Genomic DNA, 27,845 nt, shown 5'->3' on the forward strand with positions numbered 1-27,845 from the left:
GAGAATCATTAAGTAGCTGTCACTCTCTCTTCCCCGGCATCAATTACTCTGCTCTGGATTTACTTACTCCACTCCGTATAATGAGCCCCCAGAGCATGTTTCATTGCGGGGGAAAGCACACATTCTTCACTTGCGGTCAGTGGGATGTGGTTAATTTGAAATCACTTAAACTATTCTATCTGTCAAGTGCAGTTATTTTATTTTCAATTCACATCAGTGTTTTAGTATGCATGTCGGTTACTGGGTCAAACTGGCAGATTAATTTAGGAGCATTCTGTTGCAACGGTCTTCGCAACTGTCATTATATGGAGGCCACTATTGAAAGTTAATACCTGCCCATTAAAATTGATTGCCAAAGATACCACGCTTAATGTAAACAATAACGTATAGATCAGAAAATGGTGCTAAATTAGAGATCATGGTGCACAGCTCCTATAGTATGGGGGCACTCAGTTACGGAAAGTATTTCAGGAAGATTGGACTTGGAAAGCAAAAAAATGCTGAAAGAACCCTTGAGAATGCTCTAAGAGACCTGGCAATAGCCTGGTAGAGCTTTTTGTGTTCTTATATCCTGTTATTCTTCATGGTAGCCAGGATTTCAAATAGTGTGTGCGTAGTGTGTGATTGTGTGTGTGTGTGTGTGTGTGTGTGTGTGTGTGTAGAGAAAGAATATCAAGGTATTTAAAGGCATAATTATTTAAAAGTGAATATTGCATTGGAATAAATAGTGTAGGTTAGACTTGAAGAAGCGGAAGGATCTGAAACACTAGCATAGTCTATACCGTTAATAAACAGCCAAGCATTACTAAAAAGTAATAGAATTGAAATGAGCATTTGGATAATATACTACCTCAGTATCACATATATTCCATTAGAAAAGTGTATTTTTACCATACATAGCCCTGCTTTCATCATTCTTTAATACTGCCAATAACATAGGACATTTGAAAGTCTATGACTTTCTTGGAAGTTTTGAAATAAGGCAAAGCCCTGATTAGTAATATCTGAGTTGCAAAGATTTAAAAAATTAAAAAAAAAAAAACCCAACAATAAAAACTGATCAGATTCAAAATTTTTTCATTTCCTCAAAAAGGTAGAACTATATACTCCAGAAACAGTGCTTTGAAGTTATACTTCTTTTATGGAAGTTGTAGGACAGCAGGAAATATAGCATCACCTTTGTTCACAGCACCCAGAAAACTATAACAAACATCTGTGCATAACTGGAACACACACACTCACACACACACACACACACACACACACACACACACAGAGCGTAGCTAGCCCAAGATGACCTGGAAATGTATAGAAGCAACCCACATGAAACCTTCTGACCATGGCAGAAACTTCAAAAGCTGTAGTTGTGAAACATTACATAATACTGCATCAAGGATGAGAGAGCAAGAAAGTACAGCTGGTGGGAAGCTGAGATTTTTGCTATCTGAGGAGTGTAAGTCCATTCCTAACCCATTTCCCTGTCACTTCCCTGACACTTCAGCAATATCCTGCTTCTTGTCTGTGAGTTTTGATCCATTACACGTATCTCTTAAAAAGTCATCTATTTCTAATTTAGAGTAACTAACAGGCTGCTGTACAACAAAAATTGCTGTTTTAAATTAAATGTATTAACGACAAAATACTTGACACATTTAATTATTCTCTTTAACACTTTGTGTTCTACCTGTGTGTTCTTTGGGGAATATATTGTTTTTTGATACCCTGATTTATTCTGTTAGCTAAACTTGAGAGAAGCAATTGTCATTTTGCTTTTCTTGAATGCCTTTTTAGACATTTTGACACTGAAGATTATGTTCTAAGGGCTAATCCAAAAGTATATACTTCTATATATACTTCACTATGGACTTTTGCATTGGCCCCTAGAATGTAATCTTCAGTCAAAATTTCTAGGAAGACATTCAAGAAAAGCAAAATTATAATTGCTTCTCTCAACGTTTAGCCAATAGCGTAAGTTGGAGGGCATTTGTGTTGAGCACTGGATGTTATATGTAAGTGATGAATCACTAAATTCTACTCCTGAAGTCCATATTACTCTATATGTTAACTAACTAGAATTTAAATAAAATTTTGAAAAAGAAGAAAAAAGTATATACTTCTGGAAGAGAAAAGAGTTTTAAAATAAATATCTTTCAAACTATGTTGACTCTCTAGTTAATGATCGAGTTGCTAGGTTAAAAGTCGTTAACTGAAAAATACCTTAATTTTTAAGTCTGCATGGTCCTATTTGAGAACCCCTAACATGAGTTTCTATTCACACTTGTTACTGTGGAAACTGACTCAGTAGGATGATAATTGGTATAACATTACTAATAGGTTTGTAGTCAAGTTTGAGAAAACTGTTACACTGCTTTTTGTGTTTGGTGTAGTTTTACTGTGCTAATATGCATATGATCATTAAACACTTTATTGAATGTGTCACACAAGCATACTTTGGGGCATTATACACATACTTATAGTAGCATTGCTGAATATGAGGGTTAACCCAAGTGGTAAGTTACCTTTAGCTGAGTTGTTCTCAAACAATGCTATTCATCAGAATCCTCTGTGAGGCTTTCCATAACAATGCTGGGAACACATCCCAGATTGATTGAACAGGAGTAATGGGGGTAGTTTCTTTAATCGTGTCATTGTCACAAGTACCATGGATGATTCTAAAGTGAATCCCTTTTGAGGAAACATTATTGTTATTTTACTTTTGCATATTACTGTTACTTTTCTCTGCAGTTTCCTTCTTCACTTAAGTCTCTATATCCATCTAATGTTGTCTATGTTTTGTAGCTCAAGATCTTCCCTTACAAGCCAAATTAGAACAGCAATATCCCAGGGGCGCCTGGGTGGCTCGTTCAGTGAGATTTCAGCTCAGGTCATGATCCCAGGGTGGTGGGATTGAGCCCTGCCTCGAGCATGAAGCATGTTTGAGATTCTCTTTGTCCCTCTGCCCCTCTTCCCCACTTGAGCTCTCATGAAAAAAAAAAAAAAAAAAAAAGCAGAATTCTAGATGAAAGTATATATTAACTAAGAGAAATATTTGTAATATTAGATATTCTAACAGTATAGCAACCTATAAAGGGTGAAACTATAATAAGGGAATTAAATATAAAATAATAAAAATAATGTCTTTAAGAACTGAACGCTCTTCTTCCTTCAAAATCCAACTAAATGCTTATCATCTTTTAAACTCTATTTCCACCAAACTCTGATCACTTGTCATACTTAAATTTACTTAAATATTTTAACATTATTGGATTTGTCTATAATTTTCAATTTTTTTTAAATCCTAGAACCTCATAGTTAGGAGGGATCTTAGTGATAGTTTGCTATAACTTCCCAGCACATGCTGAAATATTCTCTAAAGTATTTTGTACTTTTGGTTTCATGGATCTCATTGTGTATGTTTTTCTTCTATTTCTGAGCTATAAAAAACACTCCTATTTCTTTTCTAGCTGCATTGGATGCAATTAATGAATGTTGGCAAATGAATTAGTCTTCCATAAAATTTACTGTTTGGTCCTCATTATTTTTTTTTTCCTTTATCAAAATGAATAGACTTTAAGTGCTTAACTTAAAAGCGAGTAATAAAATGACCAGTAAATAAGTGGTGATTTTATCATCTACTTGTTAATACCCAGGGCTCTTGGTTGCCAATGACAGCACTCCAACTCAAATTACTTTAATCAAAAATGGAATGCATTGTTTTTAAATGAAAAAGCCAGGCTAAGGCAGCCATTGGCAGAGTTACACCCAAGTGCCCAAAGACATCAGCAATCTTTCTCCTCTCAGCCCTGCTTCTCTGGGATTGGCATTTTTCTCACTGACCTTCCTCAGTTAGCATCAAAAATGGCCAGCCAGCCGCTTTAGGGTTCTATTTTAAATACAGTACTTGGCTAATCCAGATGTAAAATACCTCATGCCCAAAATGTCTGGCAGGAATTCTAGCATGGACCCTTACTGGCTCAGCTTCAGTTGCAGACCCATCCCTGAGCCAATTATTATAGCTTGTGTTGGTAGATAGCCAGATAATTACGTCCAGATTTGCCCCCAGTCCCACTGACTGAAAGTGACCAGTGAGTGACAGATCTTTTTTTCAGAGGAAACAAGGGATACTGTTACTAAAATAGAAGGAAGAGATGCTAAGTAGATGAAATGAACAGTGTTTTTGAGATCTCATCAGCTTATTACACTCTGCCAGCTTTGGCCTGTGTTCTCTATGAAATACCCTGTTTATTTAGTTGATGAGTTTAGATTTCATTGATGGCAGTTAATACTTTGAAAAAGGCAGTTATTTTCAATGCTAGTGAGAAAATATGACTTGACATATTCATATCATATATTTTAAGAGTTAACTTTAATCCCAAAAGACATTGAGGCTAACCATTTAATAGCTAAAGTTTCAATATAAAGTGAATCCACTTACCAACTGTCTAATCATAAGCATTTGCTATGGTACATGGAGGATGCGCGATAGGCGCTGTGATTTCATAGTCAGAATAAAATATACAAAAATATAATGTGTCTTTTTACTGTAAAACCTGAAAACCAACTGTTCAAGTATTATGCGTAAAATGCCATCTTTCTGTGGCTCCCTTTTTGAGCCTTAGCACGTGGACTTTTTCTTCTAAAATAATTACAGCAAAAAAAAATATTAGAACCAATCATATCAATTATTGTACCTATGGATAAGGAGTTAAAAACACAACAAAATATACTTTCAGAAAGTTAATGTCAAAATAATGTCCTTCATAGTATATTCACCATAACAGATTTTACTTATTCTGCTAACTTTCCCATTATATTAACACATTTTGAAGCTCCCTTTTTGGGAAAAGCCAAGACCAGTTTATCTTTTTTTTAAAAAATATTTTAATGGTTATTTTTGACACAGAGAGAGAGAGAGAGAGAGAGAGAGAGAGAGCGCATGACAGGGAGGGGCAAAGAGAGAGGGAGACACAGAATCCAAAGCAGGCTCCAGGCTCTAGGCTCTGAGCTGTCAGCACAGAGCCTGATGCGGGGCTCAAACTCACAAACCGCCAGATCATGACCTGAGCCCAAGTCAGACGCTCAACCGACTGAGCCACCCAGGTGCCCCAAGACCAGTTTATAAAGGGCACTTGGGTGGTTCAGTCAGTTAAGTGTCTGACTTTGGCTGAGGTCATGATCTCACAGTTCTTGGGTTCAAGCCCCGCACTGGGCTCTCTGCTGTCAGCACAGAGCCCACTTCGGGTCCTCTGTCCCCCCTCTGTCTCTGCCCCTCCCCTGCTTATGCTGTCTCTCTCAAAAATAAATAAATAAACTTAAAAAGTTTATAAGCCACTTGAGAAAGCAGGGTTGTTATTACCACATTGCGTATGTGATAATAGTTAATTAAAACAACTTAAATCCACACCTTCCTCAACAGATTTGACTCAAAGTGACTCCCAGTTAATTCCTATAATCATACATATCTCAAAAAATGAAGACTTGCCACAGTAGAAGACATTAAAAGAATGGGCCACAGAAAGTCCCTTCCAAATAAAAAAGTCTTTTCTTGTCTAAGATTATCAAAAATTTTTAAATATTGGGGAAAGTTATAGGAATAAGTAAATAATTACAACATCATCAAAATAGGTGGCCAACCTTCAAGAAGGACAAAGCTAAAGAGAAAAACTTCCATCTGAGAAATGTCATTGCTTTATAGTCACCCTTAATATTTACATATTTACTGTGCATTATAGAAATTGGTAATAAAAAGGGGTGCCTGGATAGCTCAGTGGGTTAAGAGTCTTTTGATTTCGGTTCAGGTCATATTCTTCTGGTCATGGGATCGAGCCCCATGGGCTCTGTGCTGAGTGTGGAACCTGCTTGGGATTTTCTCTCTCCTTCTCTCTCTGCCCCTCCCTTGCTCATACTCTCTCTCAAAAATAGACTTAAAAAAATTAGCAATAAATATAGCTATGTAGGTAAAATACACTTCACTTTTTAAAGCTGAAAGACCATATTAAAGGTGAGGCCTCAAATATGAACTCATTTTAGGCTAAATGCCCTTACTTGTATGAGATTATTTTTAATACACAAATATTCTTTTAGCTATTTTTTTTATTGACTCTTAAGTTTTAGAATACACTTTTTAAACTTGAAACTTTTTCTTCAGCTGAAGAGCAGAACGAGTTCAGAATCCTAACTTTCAGGGAAATCAATCAGCGGATAAAATGGCAGGCTCATGCCTCTGCTAGGATTAGTGTGCTGATGAAGGCAAGTTCACAGGTTTGATCCCTAAGTGGGCCAATTTACTTTGCTACAGGCAGTCCCTTAAACCCTGGCCTGACATCCTGCAAATGGGAACCATCAGTCATAAGGAAAAGCTGGGAGAAAAGTAGGGGTGGAGTACCGCCAACTCCTTCCCACTGTGGGAAAACAAGTCCAGGCCTGCCGATAATGCTGTGGTAGCATTTCTCCTGTTAGTAAAAGAGGGAGCTGTCTTCCCAATGATAGTGAATTGGCATGGGTCACAGTGTAAATCTGATCTCCAGAAATGTACTTTAAGATAATGTCAACAATTACTGAACTAGTCATTCATTCTTTCTTTGATGAGGGCTGAATCAAGTATGCTAGGTTTAGAGAGACCCCAGATGAATTTACTTATGTATTCATTACTAACTTCCAAAAAACATTGGCTGCTGCTCAAACAAAAGAGAAAATGTAGCTGCTAGCTGTGTAATTATGTTAATAGACTGGATAAAACAAAAACCATCAAAGCATTGTGTGTCAAAAGTTTTATTTAATTCATTAATGAGGGAACTAGAAAGATGAAAAGGCAGTTCCAAATCAAATTTAAGAAACTGAAATTTTTTGACCAGGAAAAATATAAAAGCTGAAGTACCAAATTAAGTACAAAACTGGTTAACATCCCATAGGCAATAAAACCGTCGCACCTTACCAGTTTACAGAACTGTAAAATGGCCCTGATCAGTTGGGCAAAAAAGCTATATTCCCTTAGAGCATATTAGAAACAGCTGGAGAGCTTTAAAAAACACTGATGAATAGGTCTTACATGGGCCGCCCCCCATACTGTAACTTAATTGGAAACTGGGTGAGGCCTGAGCATCAAGATTTTTAACCCCCCTCCCCCAAGTGATTCTAACAGGCAACCATGTTTGAGAAGCACCGCCCTAGGATGTGACATCGCCTTGCTCAAGGGCTTTCAACAATGTGCTACCCATTTTGAGTAGCAGGGTGGAAGGTCATTGTCCCATAGAACTGCTCTCACCTGAGAGCTGTTTGAAATTCAGAAACTGGGTTCCCACCCCCCATGTGTGAAGTCAAAATCTATGTTTCAAAACTATCACCAGGTAGTTCAGGTGCACATTGAAGTTTGAGAAGCACTTTTTTTTAACATGATATTGAAAGGACTTGGAGTGGCGCCTGGGTGGCGCAGTCGGTTAAGCGTCCGACTTCAGCCAGGTCACGATCTCGCGGTCTGTGAGTTCGAGCCCTGCGTCGGGCTCTGGGCTGATGGCTCAGAGCCTGGAGCCTGTTTCCGATTCTGTGTCTCCCTCTCTCTCTGCCCCTCCCCCGTTCATGCTCTGTCTCTCTCTGTCCCAAAAATAAACGTTGAAAAAAAAAATTAAAAAAAAAAAAAGAAAGAAAGGACTTGGAATTACTCTTTCTCCTTATTTCCAAGCTTTAGGAAAATTTTCCTAACACCGACATGCCAAATGTCTCTACAGCAGCCCAAAATAGCACTTTAACAATAGTGATGTTTGTGGAGAGGGAAATCAACTCTAAGGTGAGAAATCTGAACTAGATCAATCAATGACCCCACTTCCCAGGATCCTCAGCTACCAGGGGCACCTGGGGTAATGTATTACCTTTTTTTTTTTTTTAAGTTTATTTATTTTGAGAGAGACAGAAACAGCATGAGTCAGGGGTGGGCAAAGAGAGGGGGAGAGAGAAAGCATCCCAAGCAGGCCCTATGCTGTCAGCATAGAGCACAGTGTGGGGCTTGAACTCATGAAACTGTGAGATCAAGACGTGAGCTGGTGGGGAAACCAAGAGTCAGACACTTAACCGACTGAGCCACCAGGCACCCCTGTATTACCTTTACTAAGAGCTGCTGGAAACTAGGAAGGTGAAGTTATCAGAAATGTGCCAATTATTTTTAACTACTAGCCAATCATGTTACAAGCAGAGTATACTAGTTATGGAGAAAAAAAAAATGTGTTTGAATGCCTAATTAAGACAAAAAACAAACTTTTCGGTGAAAATGTTTTATACAACTTACTCAGCATCAAGTTCCTAAAATTTTGAGGGTTAATGTATCAACCCAGACTTAATGTTAGCTGCATTTTGTAAAAGGTTGACAAGGGAGTTCACTCCTTGAATATGAAAATTTAGGGCATAGTTATCAGTCAATAAGACCCTCTATATGGCTATTGACATCTCAGAAAACATGAATAATGTTCTAAAATGGAAATTTCCAGAAATGAGTTCTTTACTTTGAAAATCCAATGTAGTTATCATACTTAGATGTCCAAGTCTTAACAAAGTAATTTCATGTATTTATTAAGTATTGGGTTTATAGCAGTAAATTAAATCCCTAGGTTTACAGCAGTGAACAAAAAACACTCCTGTCTTCATGGACCTTACAGTCGAGTATAGGAACAAGGATTGTAAACAATAACAAATATTTTTTTTTATAACAAAGTTTAGTAAGTATCATAAAGGAACAGGGTGACTTAAATGAAAATGATTTATTCAATGTGTAAATAAATTTATTTGTGACTTTGCAAGTGCTTACAAATCATAAAACAATTTTAATCATAAAATATATGAGTTAGTAGCCATATGTTTCACTAGGGCCTGCCAGATGTACTTGACTCTGCTTAACTCTTCTGCTAAATATCCAAAAGCTTGGAAAATGCTTCTCTGACCTTCTTTTTCTTCACTATGGCAAATATTGATGGTTTTCTCTGAGAAGCTGAATGTGTGAAGTATGTTCCAAAGACCTAGAAAATCACAGAGACTGTCGTTAGAGCCAGAGATGAAATGTGAATATTGATTCAGGTACCTTAAATCCTCTCTGGAACAGAAATGGAAAGCATACGCGCGCGCACACACACACACACACACAAGGATGATGTCCAATTTCAAAGGTGCTAATTTGGTATCATATTTCATTAAACCCCGTAGAGAACTACAAATAATATCACAATTCAAAAGGTATGAAGCCCCTGTGTGATAAAAAGATTATCTGATATTTTTGTTTTGGCTTTTTTTGTTTTTCCATCACTATATAAGTGCGATTGTTCTCCCAAAAGAATATTCTTAGACTTTCCATGCTTAATTTGTCATGAGTATAACTACTGTCATTCGCATTATTTATCCAGAATGCATCCTTTCCCCTTAGCTCATTTATTACTACTGGTTCTTCTAACCCCATACTTCCAAGCTTCTTCTGAGGTCTGTTTCTTACCCTGTTTACTCTTGAGACACACTCTCAAGTTGAGAACATGTAGATCTAAACTCCTATTATCTTTCAAGGAGCCCAGGAAGAGAAAAATATGCCAGATGACACAATAATGAACGTATCTACACATAATCAATAAGGAGCTTCTTCAAGTAGTCCTGCTACATTGTCAATTTATGATTTTCCTTTTTTTTCAGTTTTATTGAGATATACTTGACATATAACATTGCATGAGATTTAGTTGTACAACATGGTGTTTCATATACTTATATATTGTAAAATGATTACCATACTCAGTTTAATCATCACCACACATTGTTACGTTTTCCTTGTGATGAGAACTTTAAGATTTACTCTAGTAACAATTTTCACATACAAAATGCAGCATTGCCAACTTTAGTCACCATGCTCTGCATCACCTTCCTATGACTTCTTTATAAGTGCCTTTCACCCATTTCTCCCACACCCCAAATCTGGCAATCACCAATCTGTTCTCTGTATCTATGAAATGCTTTCTTTTTTAGATTCCACATATAAGTCAGATCACCAAGTATGTCTTTCACTCATTTCACTTAGCATAATTCCCTCAAGGTTCATCCATGCTGGATTTCCTTTTTTTTTATGACTGAATAATATTTGTGTGTATGTGTGTACACAAAATGTAGGTATATACTTTCTTCATTCATCTGTCAATGGTTATATCCATGCCTTAGCTATTGTAAATAATGCTGCAATGAACATGAAGGGGCATAAATATTTTCAAGATAGTGACTTCATTCCCTTTATATATATCCAGAAGTAAATTTGCCAGATCAAATGGTAGTTCTATTTTGTATTGAGGATCCTCATACTGTTTTCCATAATGACTGTAACAATTTACATTCCTAACAGTGCACAAAGTTCCCTCTTTTGTACAGCCTTGCCAACAGTCTTTTTTTCTTAGGTCATTCCAATTACAATGGTTATCCTAATATTTTATCATGGTTTTCATTTGCATTTTCCTGATGATTAGTGATGTTGAGCAACTTTTCAGGTATATGTTGGCCAGTTGTAGGTTTTCTTTGAAAAAATGTTTATTCAGGTCCTTTCCCCATCTTTAACAAGTTGTTTGTTTTGCTATTGAGTTGTAGGTATTTTTAAATATATTTTTAGATATTAACCCTTTTGAGATAAGATATACAAATATTTTCTCCCATTCTGTAGGTTGCCTTTTCATTTTTTTATTTGCTTGCTGTGCAGAAGCTTTTGAGTTTGATGTATTCCCATTTGTTGAAAGTTTTTCTTTTGTTGTGTGTGTTTTTGGCATTGTTTCCCCCCCAAATATTGCCAAGACATCTCACTGAGCTTCTTTCCTATGTTTTATTTCAGAAGTTTTAGGTTATCAGGTCTTATGTTTAAGTCTTTGATGCATTTCAAGTTCTGTATGTGTTTCTCCAGTTTCCCAGCACCACTTCTTGAAGAGATATCTTTTCTACATTGGATATTCTAGGCTCCCTTGTCAAATATTAGTTAGCTGTATATGCCAGGGTTTGACTCCAGGCTGTTTTGTTCCATTGGTCAATGTGTCTATTTTTGTGCCAGTATCATACTGTTTTTATTATTATGGCTTTGTAGCGTAGTTTGACATCTAGAAGCATGATATCTCCAACTTTGTTTCTTTCTTTCAGGATTGCTTTGACTATTTGGGGTCTTCTGTGGTTCCACACAATTTTTAGGATTATTTCTGTGAAGAATGCCTATGTATTTTGATGGGGATTCCATTGAATCTGTAGATGGCTTTGGGTAGCATGGCCACTTAACAGTATTCTTCCAATCCATGAATATGGGATATCTTTCCACCTGTTTGTGTCTTTGATTTTTTACAGCTAGGTTTTGTAGTTTTCATTGTATAAATCTTTTACTTCCTTGGTTAAAGTTATTCCTAAGTATTTTATTGTTTTTAATACTATTGTGAATGAAATGATTTTTATTTTTTTCAGATGTGTCATTGTTAGTGAAAATTAATGCAATTAATTTCTGTATGCTGATTTTATATCCTGCTGCTTAACTACAATTGATTAACAGTTTTTTAATGGATTCTTTGTGATATTCTAGAAATAGGATCTCATCTTCATGAAAAAAGGACAATTTTAATTCATCCTTTCCTAGTGAGATGCCTTTTTTTCCCCTTTGTCTTGCCTAATTGCTCTAGCTTGAACTTCCAGTAATATATTGAATAGAACTGATGAGACTGAGCATCTTTTCCTTATTCTTGATCTTAGGGGAAAACACTTTCAACTTATCTCCATTGAGCATTATGTTAACCATTAGTTTCTTCTATACCCAACCTGTTAAGGAGTTTTATCATGAAAGGATGTTGTATCCTGTTAACTTTTTACGCATCTACTAAAACAATTGTGTGATTTTAATCTTTCATTTTATTGATATAATGTAGTACATTTATTGATTTTTATATGTTGAACCATTCTTGCATCCCAGGGATAAATCCCACTTGGTCATGGTGTATAATCCTTCTACTATGGTCTTGAATTTGTTAGTTTACTAATAATTTGTTGAGAATTTTTAAATCTATATTCATCAGGAATATTGATCTGTGGTTTTCTTTTCTTGTGGTATCCCTATCTGGTTTTGGTATCTGGCCTCATAGAATGTGTGTGGAGATGCTCCCTCCACTTCAATATTTTGGAAGAGTTTGAGGAGGATTGGTGTTAATTATTCTTTGAATTGGTAGAATTCTCCAGTGAAGCCATCTGGTCCTGAAGTTTCCTGTTGAGAGTTTTTGACTACTAATTCAATCTCTTTATGCATTATTGCTCCGTTCAGATTTTCTTTTTCTGCCTGATTGAGTCTTGGTAAATTGTGTGTTTCTAAAAATGTATCCCTTTATTCTAGGTTATGTAATTTGTTGGCATTTAATTGTTCATAGTAGTCTCATATGATTTTATGCCTTACTGTACTATAAGCTATAATGTCTCCGCTTTCATTTCTAAGTTTATTAGACTCCTTTTTTTTCTTAGTCTAGCTAAAGGTTTGTCAATTTTGTTTTTCTTTTTTATTCTTTTTGTCTGGTCTCTAGGTCATTTATTTCTGCCCTGATCCTTATTATTCCCTTCCTCCTACTAACTTTGTAACTGAAGATTTTTTCTAGTTCCTTGAGTTGTAAAGTTAGATTGTTTACTTGATCTAATTTCCTAATATATGCATTTATTGCTATACACTTTCAGAACTGCTTTTGCTGCGTTCCACAGTATTTGTTTTTATGGTCATATGTTTCTGGATAAGTTACTTCCATTTTGATTTCTTCTTTCACCTACTGGTTGTTTAGAAGGGTGTTGTGTAGGAGGCACCTGGGTGGCTCAGTGTGTTAAGCATCCAATATTGGCTCAGGTCCTGGCCTCCAGGTTCATGAGTTCAAGCCCTGAATGGGGCTCCACACTGATGGTGAAGAGTATGCTTAGGATTCTTTCTCTGTCTCTGCCCCTCCCCCACTTGAAGTCTCTAATTAAATGAATAAACTTAAAAAAAAGTGTGTTGTTTAATTTCTAGGTCTCACTTTTCTCTTGTTGGTTCTAGTTTCATACCATGATGGTCAAAGATGGTTGGTATGATTTCATTCTTCTTAAATGTGTTAAGATTTGTTTTGTGGCCTATCATATGATCCACCATGGAAAATGTTCCATGTGCAGTTGAAGAATGTGTATTCTTCTGGTTTTGGATGGAATATTCTATAGATGTCTTTTAGGTCTATTTGGTCTAATGAGTAAAGTCCTATATTTCCTTACTGATGTTCTGTCTGGATGATCTATGCATTGTTGAAAGCAGGGTATTAAATTCACCCACTGTTATAATATTGCTGTCTATTTCAGCCTATAGGTCTATTAATATTTGCTTTATATATTTAGGTAATCCTGTGTTGGATACATAAATACTTACAAATGTTATAGCCTCTTGTTGGATTGATCCCTTTATCCTTATATAAGACTTATTATTGAAATCTTGAAGTCAACTTGGTCTGGTATAAGTATAGCTACTTCTGCTTTCTTTTCGTTTCCTTTTGCATAGAATATCTTTCTCCATCTCTTTATTTTCAATTTATGTGTATCCTTAAAGCTGAAGTGAATCTCTTTTAGGTGGCAATTGGTTCTTGTTTTTTTTTAATCCATTCAGCCACTCTGTGTATTGGAGAAACTCTTCCATTTACATTTAAAGCAATTATTGATAGGTATGATAGGTCCTTATTATTGTCACTTTCTTCATTTTTTTTCTGGCTATTCTACAGTTCCCTTGCCCCTCTTTCTCTTGCTCTCTTCGTGATTTGATGATATTCTGTTCTAATATGCTTAAAATTCTTTCCTTTGTAGTTACCATGAAGCTTATATAAAACATATATTTAAGCAGCACTCTCAACAATAGCCAAATTATGGAAAGAGCCTAAATGTCCATCAACTGATGAATGGATAAAGAAATTGTGGTTTATATACACAATGGAGTACTACGTGGCAATGAGAAAGAATGAAATATGGCCCTTTGTAGCAACGTGGATGGAACTGGAGAGTGTGATGCTAAGTGAAATAAGCCATACAGAGAAAGGCAGATGCCATATGGTTTCACTCTTATGTGGATCCTGAGAAACTTAACAGAAACCCATGGGGGAGGGGAAGGAAAAAAAAAAAGAGGTTAGAGTGGGAGAGAGCCAAAGCATAAGAGACTGTTAAAAACTGAGAACAAACAGAGGGTTGATGGGGGGTGGGTGATGGGTATTGAGGAGGGCACCTTTTGGGATGAGCACTGGGTGTTGTATGGAAACCAATTTGACGATAAACTTCATATATTGAAAAAAAACAACATATATTTGTAACAGTCTATTTTAAATTGATAGCAACTTACATTTAAACACATATTAAAGCTCTACATTTTTACATCACAGTTATTTACCTTTATATTCACTAACAAATTATTGTAGGTATAGTTTTGTGACTTTTGTCTTTTCATTTTCATATTAGATTTATAAATACTGTTCCCACCACTATTACAACATTAGAATATCCTTAATTTAATATTTACCTTTACCAATGAGATTTATACTTTTATATTTTCTTGTTGCCAATTAATGTCCCTTTAATTCAGCGTGACTAATTCCCTATATCATTTCTTATAAGTCCAGTCTATTGGTAATGAATTCCTTTAGCTTTTACTTGTCTGCAAAACTTTTTATCTTTTCTTCAATTTTGAAAGACAACTTTACCAGGTAGAGTATTCTCAGTTGGAAAGTTTTTTCCTTTAGCACTTTGAATATATTGCACCACTCCTTCTGGTCTTCAAAGCTTCTGCTGAAAGATCTGCTGATAGTCTTATAGGGGTTCCCTTATCTTCTTGTCTTTAACTTTTAACAATTATAACATGTCCAAGTGTGAGTCTTTGAATTTATCTTATTTGGAGCTCTCTGGAATTCCTGGATCTGGTTTTCTTCCCCCCATTCCCCCAGGTTAGGAAACTTTCAACCATTATTTCTTCAAATAAGCTTTTTGCCCTTTTCTATCTTCTCCTTCTAGGACTCCTATAATGTGAAAATTGATCTGTTTGATGATGTTGCATAAATCCCTTAAGCTATCTTCACTGCATTTTTTTTTCTTTTTTCTTCTCTGATCGAAGTCCATTGCTCTTTGAGTTCATTGATCTTTTCTTCCACTTCATCTAATCTGCTACTGAACCCTTCTACTGATTTTTTCAGTTCAGGTATTGTATTCCTCTATGATTTCTGCTTTAATGCTTTCTTATATTTTCAATTTCTTTGTTGAAATTTTCATTTTGTCCATGCATTGGTCTTTTGACCTTGGTGACCATCTTTATAAACTTTAAACTCTTTACCAGGTAAATCACTTATCTCCATTTCATTAAGTTCTGTTTCTGGGGTTTATTCTTGTTCTTTCTTTTGGAACATATGCTCTGTTTTTTCATCTGGGTGTGTGTGTGTGTGTGTTTAAAGATTAAACAGCTAGCTCTCCCAGTCTGGAAGATGTGTAGGAAATGAAACTTGTTCAGCCCAACCCTAGCTCTTTGTTGTCTCTCAAAACTTTGTGATTGTCCAAACAGCCCTGTTTGTTTTTAGTGGTTCCCAGTAATTGAGGGTGTGCCAAGACTTGTTAGCATTGCAAAGGGGGAAGACCTCACTCAGCACATAGATGCAGGCTAAATGGAAGACAGATCCTCTGGAAGTAGCTTTTAAGTATGCAAATAGACCTCTTTTAGGAAAGGAATAGGAGATAGGTTCCTCTATCTACTCTCCCCACTCCCTCTATGCTGACTCTTGGAGGGATAGCCAGCCACTAACTGTCTCTTTGCTTGCCACAATCCCACTAACCCAAGAACACAGCACTGCTGGTTAACAGAGCCAGGCTATCAAGGGATGTGTCTTCTGGTCTTCAGCCACAAAATGTGGGGCTCCAGATATATGCACAAACTTGTTTTCCAGACACTGGTGACCCATTTTGATGTGTGTGTGTGTGTGTGTGTGTGTGTGTGTGTGTGTGTGTGTTTCTCCTTCATTTGATGTGTAAGAGTCACTCAGCTAGTTTCTGGATTTCTTTCAGAATGAATTATTCCATACATAGTTGTAGATTTGGTGTGTCTGGGGGAAGAGGTAAGTTCAGGAGCCTCTTATGTTGCCATCTTAAACCAGAATCCCTGCTCTGAGCTCCTTGAAGGTAGGAATCATTTCTTATTTGTTGGGAAATTAGAGGTACAATGAGTCATATCCCTCTTCTCTTACTGAACCTTTCTATATACTCCATCTTCCTCCTCATCAGGTAGGTAAATTGCCCATACTTCTCTTCAAAGCTAACACCTTCCCACATTCACAAAGACTTATTTTTGTTTTCTCTTCTCAAAAACAAAGACAGGAACAGTGTTTTTGAGCTGAATTTTTCTTACTTAGAAGAAGGAATGTATGAAACTTCTCAGGAAAAGTTGCTTTTAGATGGTATAAGAAATGAAGGTTCTGGGATGCTAAATATACATAGATTTTAGTGAGAATTAAAACTCTATTAAATGTTTCATTTATTCATGTAACTCAAAAGTACCAATATTTACTGATGACTTTTATAATGGTAGGAGCTGGGCATGCAAAATATGTGTGTGTATATATATATATATATATATATATATATATATATATAGATCCTTTCATGGAACTAATAGTCTGATGGGATGAACAGACAGTAAACAACAATAACAATTTTGAGTTTATCATAGTGTTAGAAGAGGGACACCTGGGAAGCGCATTTGGCTAAGCATCTAACTTTTGATTTTGTCTCAGATAATGATCTCAGCATTCGTGAGTTCGAACCCAGCATCAGGCTCTATTCTCACAGTAGACAGCCTGCTTGGGATTCTCTCTCTCTCTGCCCCTCTTCCGGTCACACTTGCTCTCCCTCTCAAATGAAAAAATAAACTTAAAGAAATAAAAGAGAAAAAAGAGCATGTCATGATAGACAGTAATGAGACAGGAAATACTTCAATAGTGTGGTTCAGAGAACATGCTCTCAGATTTTAGTAAGGTGCTGTGCCCTAAGATTAAGTTAAAATAGCAACTTGCCCTGCCCTTAGAGCTTGACTGACACCCCAATATTTCCTCTGGAATCTTCATTTCCAAATCCCTAAAACCAAAGCAAAACTCACCATACATTAAAAAAATTTTTTTTCTACTTATATTGGTCCTACCCTCTAGGGTAATGTCCTAGACCAGGTCTTTTTTAGTTAATAGGTTTTACACCCCAATCTCCTAATATGCAAATAACATCAGGTCTGTAATTTTAAGTGTATTCTCCTCAGACCTACACATATTTTTTAACACAAGGTTTCTCAGCAGTGGAGTGATTGACATTTTGAGCTAGGTAACTCCTTACTGTTGGGGGGTTGTATTGGGCATTGTGGGATTTTTAGCAGTATCCCTGGCCTCTATGCATTAGATACCAATAGCACCTGCCCCCAAGTTGTAGCAATGAAAAACATCTCCAGACACATGAAGTGTACCTGGGGGGCATGGGCGAAAGCCCCTCCCTTCCTACTGATTTAACACTTTGGCTACTCTGTTTCTAGGTAGAAATTCAAGTCTAACTAGTGATTTAAACTACACAGGACAGGCTCTCCCTGAGTTTTATGTAGAGTACAGACCTTAAGACCTCATGGTAATTAACATTCAACTTTTGGTATTTATCGAAACTGTAACCTCATTAAAATAGCCACATTTAAATACTGAAAAATTAAAATACACTGGAGCATTGGGGTGTTTAAATAAACACATCTGAAGGCACATTCTTATCCTGACATGTCATGATAAGACAGTAATGAGACCCTAGGTACTCTGCTTAATTTCCCTCAGCTGCTGCAGCCCCTCCTGTTTTAACAACAGAACCTTCTATAGTTCTTACCACTAGTCAGTGAGGAAGATCTTTCTCCTGGTTGTCTGTATTACTCAGTCTCTAGGTCTTAAATACTTTCATTCAAATGGGTCAAGCTGGAATAAAAAAAAGGGGGGAAGAAGTTGAAAGATGGGTACAGAGCACAGCCTAGGATCACTGAAGTTAGGAATGTAACTTCTCACCTAAGCCAGGGAACTGAGAAAGTTCCTTCTCATCTCTGCTTGAGCCAAGAGTTTATTAAATCGACTTGCGTATAATACTTAGTTAAGTAGTGAACAATCTCTTCAGAGACCATCCCAGCAGTACTTATCAATCTGCATCTTCTATACATTGCTAAGACATTCAAAAACTACCACTTAGAGTATTTTGACAAGATTTTAGAGCAGGGATATGTATTAAAGAGTATAATGAATATTAAAATTATGTAATTCTCAGTTTTAGTTGTTTTCTAAAATATTTGCCCTATTTCCTGTTTCAAATGTATTACATGTGGATTGTAAAATGGTATCCTTGTTTTTCAAAACTTGTTGGCTATTTCTTATAAAGTTAGATTACATCAACCCTCTGTCCAACAATTCTACTCCTAGGTAACTATCCAAACAAAATGCAAACACACATCCACAAAAAAGTTTGTACAATCATGTCCATAGCAGTCTTATTCAAAATAGCCTAAAGCTGGAAACAACCCAAATGCTCATCAGAAGAATGATAAACTAATCATGTTTTATTCATACAAAGAACACTACCCGGGAGTAAATAAGAACAATAACTGATACATACGACAAAGCATAATTATGTACATTGTAGACATTATGCTGAGGAAAAGCAAAACAATCTACAATGATAGAAGTCAGAAAATTGTTACATTAGTTTGGGGGTGGATATCGATCAGAAAGGCCCATAAGAGGATTTGGGAGGTAATGGAAGTATTCTATATCTCATTTGGATGCTAGTATAAAAGCTTATATAAATTATAAAAACTCACTGAACTACAAACTGTTTTACTGAGTATAAATCAAATTATAAAAATACAAAAATGTATTGCCCACTAATTTTAGAAAGTAGAAAAAATAGAAAAAATATTCATAATCCTACCACTTGAGGATTGTTGTCAACCTGTCTGAAAATATCTTTTTTTTGATTATTCTTTCATATCTCCTTAACCTGTAATCAGAGAAGTATTCCAGGGATCGATCCTTAAACACCTTTTCTTTCCTATTTTTACTCATTGTTTGTGATTTCATCTAGTGTTGTGACTCTTTATTTTTTTAAGGTTTATTTATTTTTGAGAGAGAGAGACAGAAGAGAGCAGGGGAGGGGCAGAGAGAGAGAAAGACTAGAAACCGAAGCTGGCTCCAGGCTCTGAGCAGTCAGCATAGAGCCCAAAGTGGGGTTCGAACCCACGAACTGTGAGATCCTGACCTGAGCTGAAGTCAGATGCTTAACCCACTGAGACACTCAGACACCCCTAATGTCCTGGCTCTTAATATTATCTGTATAATTAATGATTCTCTAGTTCACCTTACCTACTTGACATCCACATAGATGTGAATGGACATCTCAAATTTAATATATCTAATACTGAGATTCTCAATTTGTCACCAAACCTACTCTAATCTCACAGTTTTTCCATGTCAGTGAAAAAAGAACCCCATTCCTCTAGTGGCTCAAAGCCTAAACTCAAAAGCACATTTGACTCGTTCCTTTTACTTATATCCACCTATTCAGGAATCCAACCATTTCTGATTCTTTTAACCACTACCATTCCATTTTGAGCCACCAACATTTCCAGTCTGGATGCTTCTAAGTCTCCTTGCATTTACCCCTTCTCTACAGTCTTCTCCACACAGCAGGCACAGTGATCCTACTAAAATATAAATCAGAACAAGTAACTCCTGCAATGGCTTCCACCTCATCCAGGGTACAAGGATCCAAAAGGCTTTAGGTCTGCCCACCCTAACTTTCACTTACTTCTTACTTCCCATCCACGTCTACTCTCATCCTTAATCCTCTCTTTCAGCGATGGTGCCTTTTGTCTTGTTCCTGAAACACACCAGGTATGCATGCACTACAGGGTCTCTGTACCTGCTGTTCCTTCTGGCTGCAAACCATCCCCGAGATGTCTGCAGTCTTCCTCTCTTCTTCTTCTTCAGTTCTTAAATGTCATTTTTGGGGGCGCCTGGGTGGCGCAGTCGGTTAAGCGGCCGACTTCAGCCAGGTCACGATCTCGCGGTCCGCGAGTTCGAGCCCCGCGTCGGGCTCTGGCCTGATGGCTCAGAGCCTGGAGCCTGTTTCCGATTCTGTGTCTCCCTCTCTCTCTGCCCCTCCCCCGTTCATGCTCTGTCTCTCTCTGTCCCAAAAATAAATAAACGTTGAAAAAAAAAAATAAATAAAAAATGTCATTTTTCTCTGTGAGGCCTTGCCTGGCTACTCTAGCTAAAATTGCAACTTCTCCCCATCTAACACCCCAGTGCCTAGTTTGACCATATAATTTATTTTCCAATTGGCACAATTGGAAAGCGAGAAGGATGCTATTGATAAATATGCTGACACAACAGACATAAAGCAGGACTGTTCCCCTTCCTGCCTTATCTTTTACTTTAGCCTTTATTTGGTTAATTATCTGCTTTTCCCTTCTAGAATGCAGGCTCCTTCAGGCCAGCGATTTTGTGCTTTGGGACCTTACAGATGCTCAATACATATTTGTTAAATGTATTTTTAAATGAATGCGAATGATTTGGCAATGATGTCTTAGTTTATGTTATCAAATCCCCTGCTTTCTCCTATTAGAGTAAATGTCATTCATACTCTGAAAATGCTCGCAAAACGTCTTAAATGGACAAGTTCATTTATGGAGTCAAATTCAAACTTAAGTTGGGGGATACAAAACAATTTAAAAAAAAAAAAGAGCATGTACTCTTTGTAAATAAATCTCAGTGTGGGTTTTTTTTTTTTTTCAGTTTAAGAAAAATCCCTGGTAAAAGAGGAAGTTTACTAAAAAACGACAACAAAAAAACTGGCAAAGCTTCACATGCTCTGAAGAATCTAAAGCTTCTTTTCATCAGTTGAAGACAGCTTCCTATGGCCCATTTGTGAGGGAAATATGAAATAGTAAGGGGATAGTTACTGGGTATCTATCAAGTGGAAATCAAAGTATTAGGTAGTAGGACAACAGAGACATGATGAGATGGTGAGGTAGTGGGGGAAAAAACCCAAATCCGTATGCGCCCCTGCCTTGATTTCTTCTGGGTCCCCAAGCAGTGCATTCCCCAGCTCATCCAGCTGGCTCCTACCATAGCCCTGCCCACTAGGGAACGCTGCTATTCCAGCTGTAGGAATAGAGTACGAAGTTAGGAAACGCCTCACTTCCCCTTGGGCACTACTGCAGCTAGTTAGGAGATCCAAAGTTAATTTGTATTAAAAAAGGAAAACTTAAATTGTAATAAGGCAAACTAAAGGCAAAACGAGAGAGAGAGAGAGAGAGAGAGAGAGAGAACCAATGATTAATTTGTCATATGGAAAATACAGTGTTGGCACATGAAAAAATTGAGGAGTGTTATTGAAATGGGTGAAGACACACCCTCCCCAATGTGTATCCCACGTGCCAACATTAGGGAATTGTGCCACTATCCTCCCCGATACTCAACGGAAATGGGAGGGAGCCTTGATTCTGTTGTCCCTTCACTTCCTCTTACTGAATTCCTGTCCCCTACATACTGCTCATTGGTTAGGAACTGTTTAAGTCTTTCCAAACCCATCCTTTTGTCTCTGTTTCCACCGTTAGTTGTGTGTGTGTGCATGGGAAGGCTTTAAGCTTCCATCGTGTCCCATCCAGCCTAATGCAACAGCCGGCTTCCAGTCTCATTTTGTCATCCTACCTGCTCCTCTTGCCAGTATATGTCCAGAGTGAACTTTCCGAAGGGCAAATCTGATCTTGTTACCCTCATACTGGAATTCTTCAAGAGTCCCTCCACAGTCTTTAAAGTTTTTTTTTTTTAATGTTTTACTGATTTTTGAGAGAGAGAGAGAGAGAGACAGACAGAGTGCAAGCAGGGGAGGGGCAGAGAGAGAGGGAGACATAGAATGTGAAGCAGGCTCCAGGCTCTGAGCTGTCAGCACAGAGCCCGATGCGGGGCTTGAACCCATGAACTGTGAGATCATGACCTGAGCCGAAGTCAGACGTTCAACCGACTGAGCCACAGAGGTGACCTCTTTCACAGTCTTTAAAGTCAACAAATCCTTAACCTGCCCTCAAGCCCCTTCCTAATGTTTGTCCTTGCCAGGTTTCCCAGTCTTCTCTACAAATTCTTAAATATTATTTATGTCTGGGAGCTTTAATTTTTTTTTAATGTTTATTATTTTTTTTTTGAGAGAGAGAGAGAGAGAACATGAGCAGGGAAGGAACAGAGAGAGAGGGAGACACAGAATCCAAAACAGGCTCCAGGCTCTGAGCTGTCAGCACAGAGACCAACGTGGGGCTCGAATTCACAAACTGTGAGATCATGACCTGAGCTGAAGCCGGATGCTCAACCAACTGAGCCACCCAGGCGCCCCATGTTTGGGAACTTTTATAACAAGGCTGTGCAGGGGCGTTAGGGTGGCTCAGTCGGTTTAGTGTCTGACTTCGTCTCTGGTCATCTCACAGTTTGTGAGTTCAAGCCCCTTGTGGGGATCTGTGGTGACAGCTCTGAGCCTGGAGCCTGCTTTGGATTCTCTCTCTGCCCCTCCGCCATTCACACACTATCTCTTTCAAAAATAAAACTTAAAAAAAAAAAAAAGAAGAAGCCTTGCAGAGTACAGGGAGAGCCCATATACAAGGTGGTCAGCAAGGCAGCATAGAGAAAGCTCTGTGGGGGTGGGGATAGATACTTCCCAAACAGTGTGGCAAGAAGATCATTCCAAGGAGAGGGAGCAGGATGTGCAGAGGGGACGAGCAAGGCCTGGTGAAGAAACAGGACATGGTTCCGTAGAGCTGAGGGTTACAGTGCAATATGCCGGTGATGGGAGGGGAACATTCTGATGTAAGGAAAGAGGCTCAAGGGTAAAATTTCAGAAACCTCTGTATGCCCAAGTAAGAGATTGACATATGGAGAGGTAATCATCATTCTAAAAATACTGCAGGCGGATTAAAAGGCTAGATGGGGGGCGCCTGGGGGGCGTAGTTGGTTACGTGTCCGACTTCAGCCAGGTCACGATCTCGCGGTCCGTGAGTTCGAGCCCCGCGTCAGGCTCTGGGCTGATGGCTCAGAGCCTGGAGCCTGTTTCCGATTCTGTGTCTCCCTCTCTCTCTCTGCCCCTCCCCCGTTCATGCTCTGTCTCTCTCTGTCCCAAAAAAAAATAAATAAACGTTGAAAAAAAATTAAAAAAAAAAAAAAGGCTAGATGGAAAAAACACGAGAGTTACCCAAAATCTTCTCTGAAATCATTTGATGGGGGATCACCACGAAGGCTGTTAACTAGAAAACATAGGACACTCAGACAGTGGAATACTCTTCAGTGCTAAAAAGAAATGAGCTATCAAGTTATGAGAAGGTATGAAGGAACCTGAAATGTGTATTACTAAGTGAAAGAAACCAGTCTGACAAGCTACATATCATGATACCAACTCAGTTGATCCTTGAACAGTGAGGGGGGTTTAGAAGCACCACCCCCCTGCACAGTTCGAAATCCATGTATAACTTTTGACTCCCCTAAAAACTCCGCCTACTTCTGACCAGAGACTTATCAAGAACATAAACAGTCTAGTAACACACCTTCTTTGTTATATGTATGATATAATACATGCTTACAGTAAGTTAGAGAACATATTAAGAGAATCATAAGAGAAAATACATTTACTATACCCTATTTAGAAAAAAAAAATCCATGTATCGGTGGACCTGCATAGTTCAAACCCATGTTGTTCAAGGGTCAACTGTATTTGATATTGCAGAAGAGGCAAAACTGTGGAGACAATAAAAAGTTCGGTGGTTTTTCGGGGCAGAAGGGGAAAGGATTCCTGTGTGGAACACAGAAGATTTTTTCAGGGCAGTGAAAATACTCTGTATGGTGCTCTGATGGATACAATGTCATTATATATTTGTCTAAAACAATAGGATGTACAATGCCACGAGCGAGGCATAGGGAAAGTTATGGGCTTTGAGTGATTATGACATGTCGATTTAGTTTCAAAAGTTATAACTAATATAACACATATAAGTGATACAGTAATGCAGGAGGCTATGCATGTGTGGGGGCAAGGTACACATGGTAAGTCTCAGCACCTTTCTTCAATTTTGTTAATCTAAAACTCTTTTAAATGAGGTCTTTAAAAATTATGAAATGTATGGGGCGCCTGGGTGGCGCAGTCGGTTAAGCGTCCGACTTCAGCCAGGTCACGATCTCGCGGTCCGGGAGTTCGAGCCCCGCGTCGGGCTCTGGGCTGATGGCTCAGAGCCTGGAGCCTGTTTCCGATTCTGTGTCTCCTTCTCTCTCTGCCCCTCCCCCGTTCATGCTCTGTCTCTCTCTGTCCCAAAAATAAAATAAACGTTGAAAAAAAAATTTAAAAAAAAATTATGAAATGTAAAGAATTAAAAAAAAAAAAAAGAGCCCACATCCTATGTCTGGCCTTTCCCTTATCTGTCGCTGCACTATGAGAAATTATCACAGCACCAACGTGATGTTTCAGAAATGTAACTTGGATCATGTGACTTCCTGCTTTAAAGCTTCCATGGCTTCTCAGAGTATTTGGAATAAAAGTGAGAATTCTTACTCTGTCTTCAAAAGCTCTAAATGATCTTGCCCCAGACTCCTACTCGAGCACCATCTTCCCTTCTCCACCATGTACATTATGACCCCTCAGTCACATGACCTCTCTTCTGTTTCTCACCCAAGCCATTGCAAATCATTCTGTAGGGACTTTGCACGTGTTTCTTCCCCGTGGAAATCTACTTACCCTGATTTGTGCATCCAGACTCCTTTTTATCATTGAGATTTTAGCTCAGTTGGCATCCTATCATATTTATCTTAATCTTTTATATACTTGCTTATTATCTATCTGTCATACTACAATATAAATTCCTTAAAAAGAGAACCCTTTTGGGGGCGCCTGGGTGGTTCAGTCGGTTACATGTCCTACTTCAGCTCAGGTCATGTTCTGACAGTCCGTGGGTTTGAGCCCCATATAGGGCTCCGCACTGAAAGCTTGGAGCCTGGGATCTGCTTCAGATTCTGTGTCTCCCTCTCTCTCTGCCCCTCTCCCACGCACACTGTCTCTCAAAAATGAATAAATGTTAACAAAAGAATTAAAAAATAAAAGACCGTTTCTATTTTCTTTACTATCCTCATGCTGTTACCCAGAGGAATTTCTGGCACATAGTACATGCTCAATACGTGTTGATAAGTGAAAGAAAAGCTAAAATCCCTTTTTTGCAAAAGAAGACAAAATTGATATTAAAGTAACTGTTACCCTGATGTTTTATATGTAATTATATGTGATAGGCTTCTATACATACATTTGCAGAGTTCTTCTTTGCAATGAACTCGTAAAAATGAAAAACCACATAGAAGCAACCACATAGAAGTATGGAAAAAAAAAATCAAAAGTCAAAGAAACAAATCAGACAAACATAGGTGGCCATGCATGTAAAACATTTAACGTGTGAAGTTTGTCTCTTCCTGTTCTTGCAAACCAAACAGTTGTAAGGAGAATAAAACGAGGAGCAGGAAGAGCTCATCCTTGATCCCATCTGGAGAGCTAGTACAAAGACAGACTTAGAAGAAAGGGGACGAAAACATGCTGGGGTCACAGAAGGAAACTGAGTTGAAAGGAGGGAAAAAATCTGCATTCCGAGTCATTTGGAACAGAGAAGGAAGGGAGACATTATCTGAAGACCGTGTTCACCAGAGGCAAACAGGCTGAAAAAGAAATCGACATCTGCGAAAGTCTCGTGTGCCCCAGATCTGAGGGGGCAGATGAAGATTGTTTATGTAGCACAAGAAGGTGTTGGGAGAAGGAAGGAACAGGCTCGCATGGAAACATATGCTCGCCGAAGCTACTTGAAAAATAAAGCATGCAGTGGAGAGAGGGAAACATCTGTGTTGCACACGGGCAGACCACCAGTAGTGAAGCAGTCTTGAGATAGAAGGGAAAGGCGTCCACAAACAAGATCGGACATTAGGTCTTGTCAAAGTGACATGTAAAGGCACTGGGTCTGCATCTCATTCTCTGGTGAGTTAATGGGAACTCAGCCATCTGGGGAAATCAAGGATGAGTAAACTAGCTGCTTTGGGGTTTTCACAGTTTTGCAGAAAGGACAAAGCATTCGCAAGTTTTTCCAGGGCTACTTTTCTTCCTACTGGGGGGAAAAAAAAAAACACACAACCCTTTAGAATACAGTTTATTTCTTTTTCTTCGGGAAACATATTTAGAGCTTTTATTCCTAATCTTCTGCAGCAAGAGAAGCTGCTGGATTTCTCATCCTTTGACCACAGTCTCAGCACAGAATAGCTTTAGATAGGAATTTTGTGTGACATTAAGCACATATAGTTGAGAATTAAATTTTGTTAGTATTTCAGACTTAAATTCTTAAGAATATATACTACTCAGTTCCTGAAACTGGACTCAGTTCCTAAAACTAAATATTATAATATTTAATAACTTGCTAACGTATAGAAATAAATGTTGAAGTCTCTACTATCTTATTTATAAACACCCTTTCACTGGTAATATGAAAAGTTAAAAATTGGAAATCAAGCCAAATGACGACTGGTGTAGAGAGTACGCAGAGCTTAAACTAGAATTTTATCATGTTGTACTTTATGATTTGTAGAATCATATCTATATGTAACCTTATATGCAACGTACAGGCACATTCATCTGTATACAAATAGAGTGTAAGTCTATATACAGATAAAATTTTTCATTATGAATAAAAATGTATTTCTCAAAGGCATTGTGTCAGATGAACAATGATGGCAAAAGTAAAAGAGGCAAGGAACAAAGCTCCGTCTTCTTCCATGTGGCATCTGATATCCACCATGGGATTCCTAGTGTATTTAGGAAAATTACATAAAATGTGCAGAAAACACAAATATCTACGGAAAGAAAACTAGTGAAATTATAGAAACATTTTGTAGTATTTTGATAGTAGAATAATTAAAAGTCAAAGACCGAAGCGCTTACAACAATGAAAAAGGAAGAAGTATAGGGTAAAACATAGAAGTATAGAGTAACTTTAGAGTAAATGTGAGGTAAGGATAGAGTGAGTATGATCGAAAAAATAAAACTGAAAAACAAAATCCATTCATTTACAGTGTAGTGACAGTAAGCCAGGTCTGGGTAAAATCTCAAAAATAAAATCAGTGATGGCTTTTGCAACGTCTTGAACACCTTGGTGCTCCTCTCTCTGAACAAGTGCCCACCACCGAGTCCCCCACGAGGCTGTTCTGTGCGTAATTCACACAGCTTTGCCTTCTCTTCACTCAACGCACCGGAATATTACCACCGAATGCCAGTTCAGCCTTCCTTGACTTCTGCTGTGGAAGGAAAGATGACCTAACATGTACTGATAATTTACTAAATGCCTACTTTCTAACGCATTATTTTATTTAATTCTTACAAAAACCCTATACAGTTTTCTCCTCCCACTTTTTTTTTTTTTTAATTTTTTTTTTCAACGTTTATTTATTTTTGGGACAGAGAGAGACAGAGCATGAACGGGGGAGGAGCAGAGAGAGAGGGAGACACAGAATCGGAAACAGGCTCCAGGCTCTGAGCCATCAGCCCAGAGCCTGATGCAGGGCTCGAACTCACGGACCGCAAGATCGTGACCTGGCTGAAGTCGGACGCTTAACCGACTGCGCCACCCAGGCGCCCCTCTCATTCCCACTTTTAAAAACATAGAAACTAAGACGCAAATACAAAATAAAAATACTGAATTAAGAATTAAGACACGGAGATATTCTTACCCTAAATGTCATGCT

General features: G+C 37.9%; 2 long non-coding RNA genes across 2 annotated transcripts in view; one reads left to right on the plus strand and one right to left on the minus strand.

Moving 5' to 3' along the window:
- Positions 1–27,845, plus strand: part of LOC121033793 (uncharacterized) — a 237,092-nt gene that overhangs the window by 174,748 nt on the left and 34,499 nt on the right. The gene's annotated exons all lie outside the window — the stretch shown is intronic.
- The window catches only part of LOC121033794 (uncharacterized), a 324,396-nt gene continuing 305,021 nt past the window's right edge, over positions 8,471–27,845 (minus strand). The window contains exons 2-3 of the long non-coding RNA XR_005792118.1: positions 17,893–17,978; positions 8,471–9,002 (exon numbers count right to left, since the gene is read on the minus strand). This is a non-coding gene — a long non-coding RNA (uncharacterized LOC121033794). The remainder of the gene's footprint in view (positions 9,003–17,892; positions 17,979–27,845) is intronic.

This window comes from Herpailurus yagouaroundi, unplaced genomic scaffold (assembly GCF_014898765.1).
Source record: "Herpailurus yagouaroundi ecotype Mexico unplaced genomic scaffold, PumYag 159, whole genome shotgun sequence".
Classification (NCBI taxonomy): domain Eukaryota; kingdom Metazoa; phylum Chordata; class Mammalia; order Carnivora; family Felidae; genus Herpailurus; species Herpailurus yagouaroundi.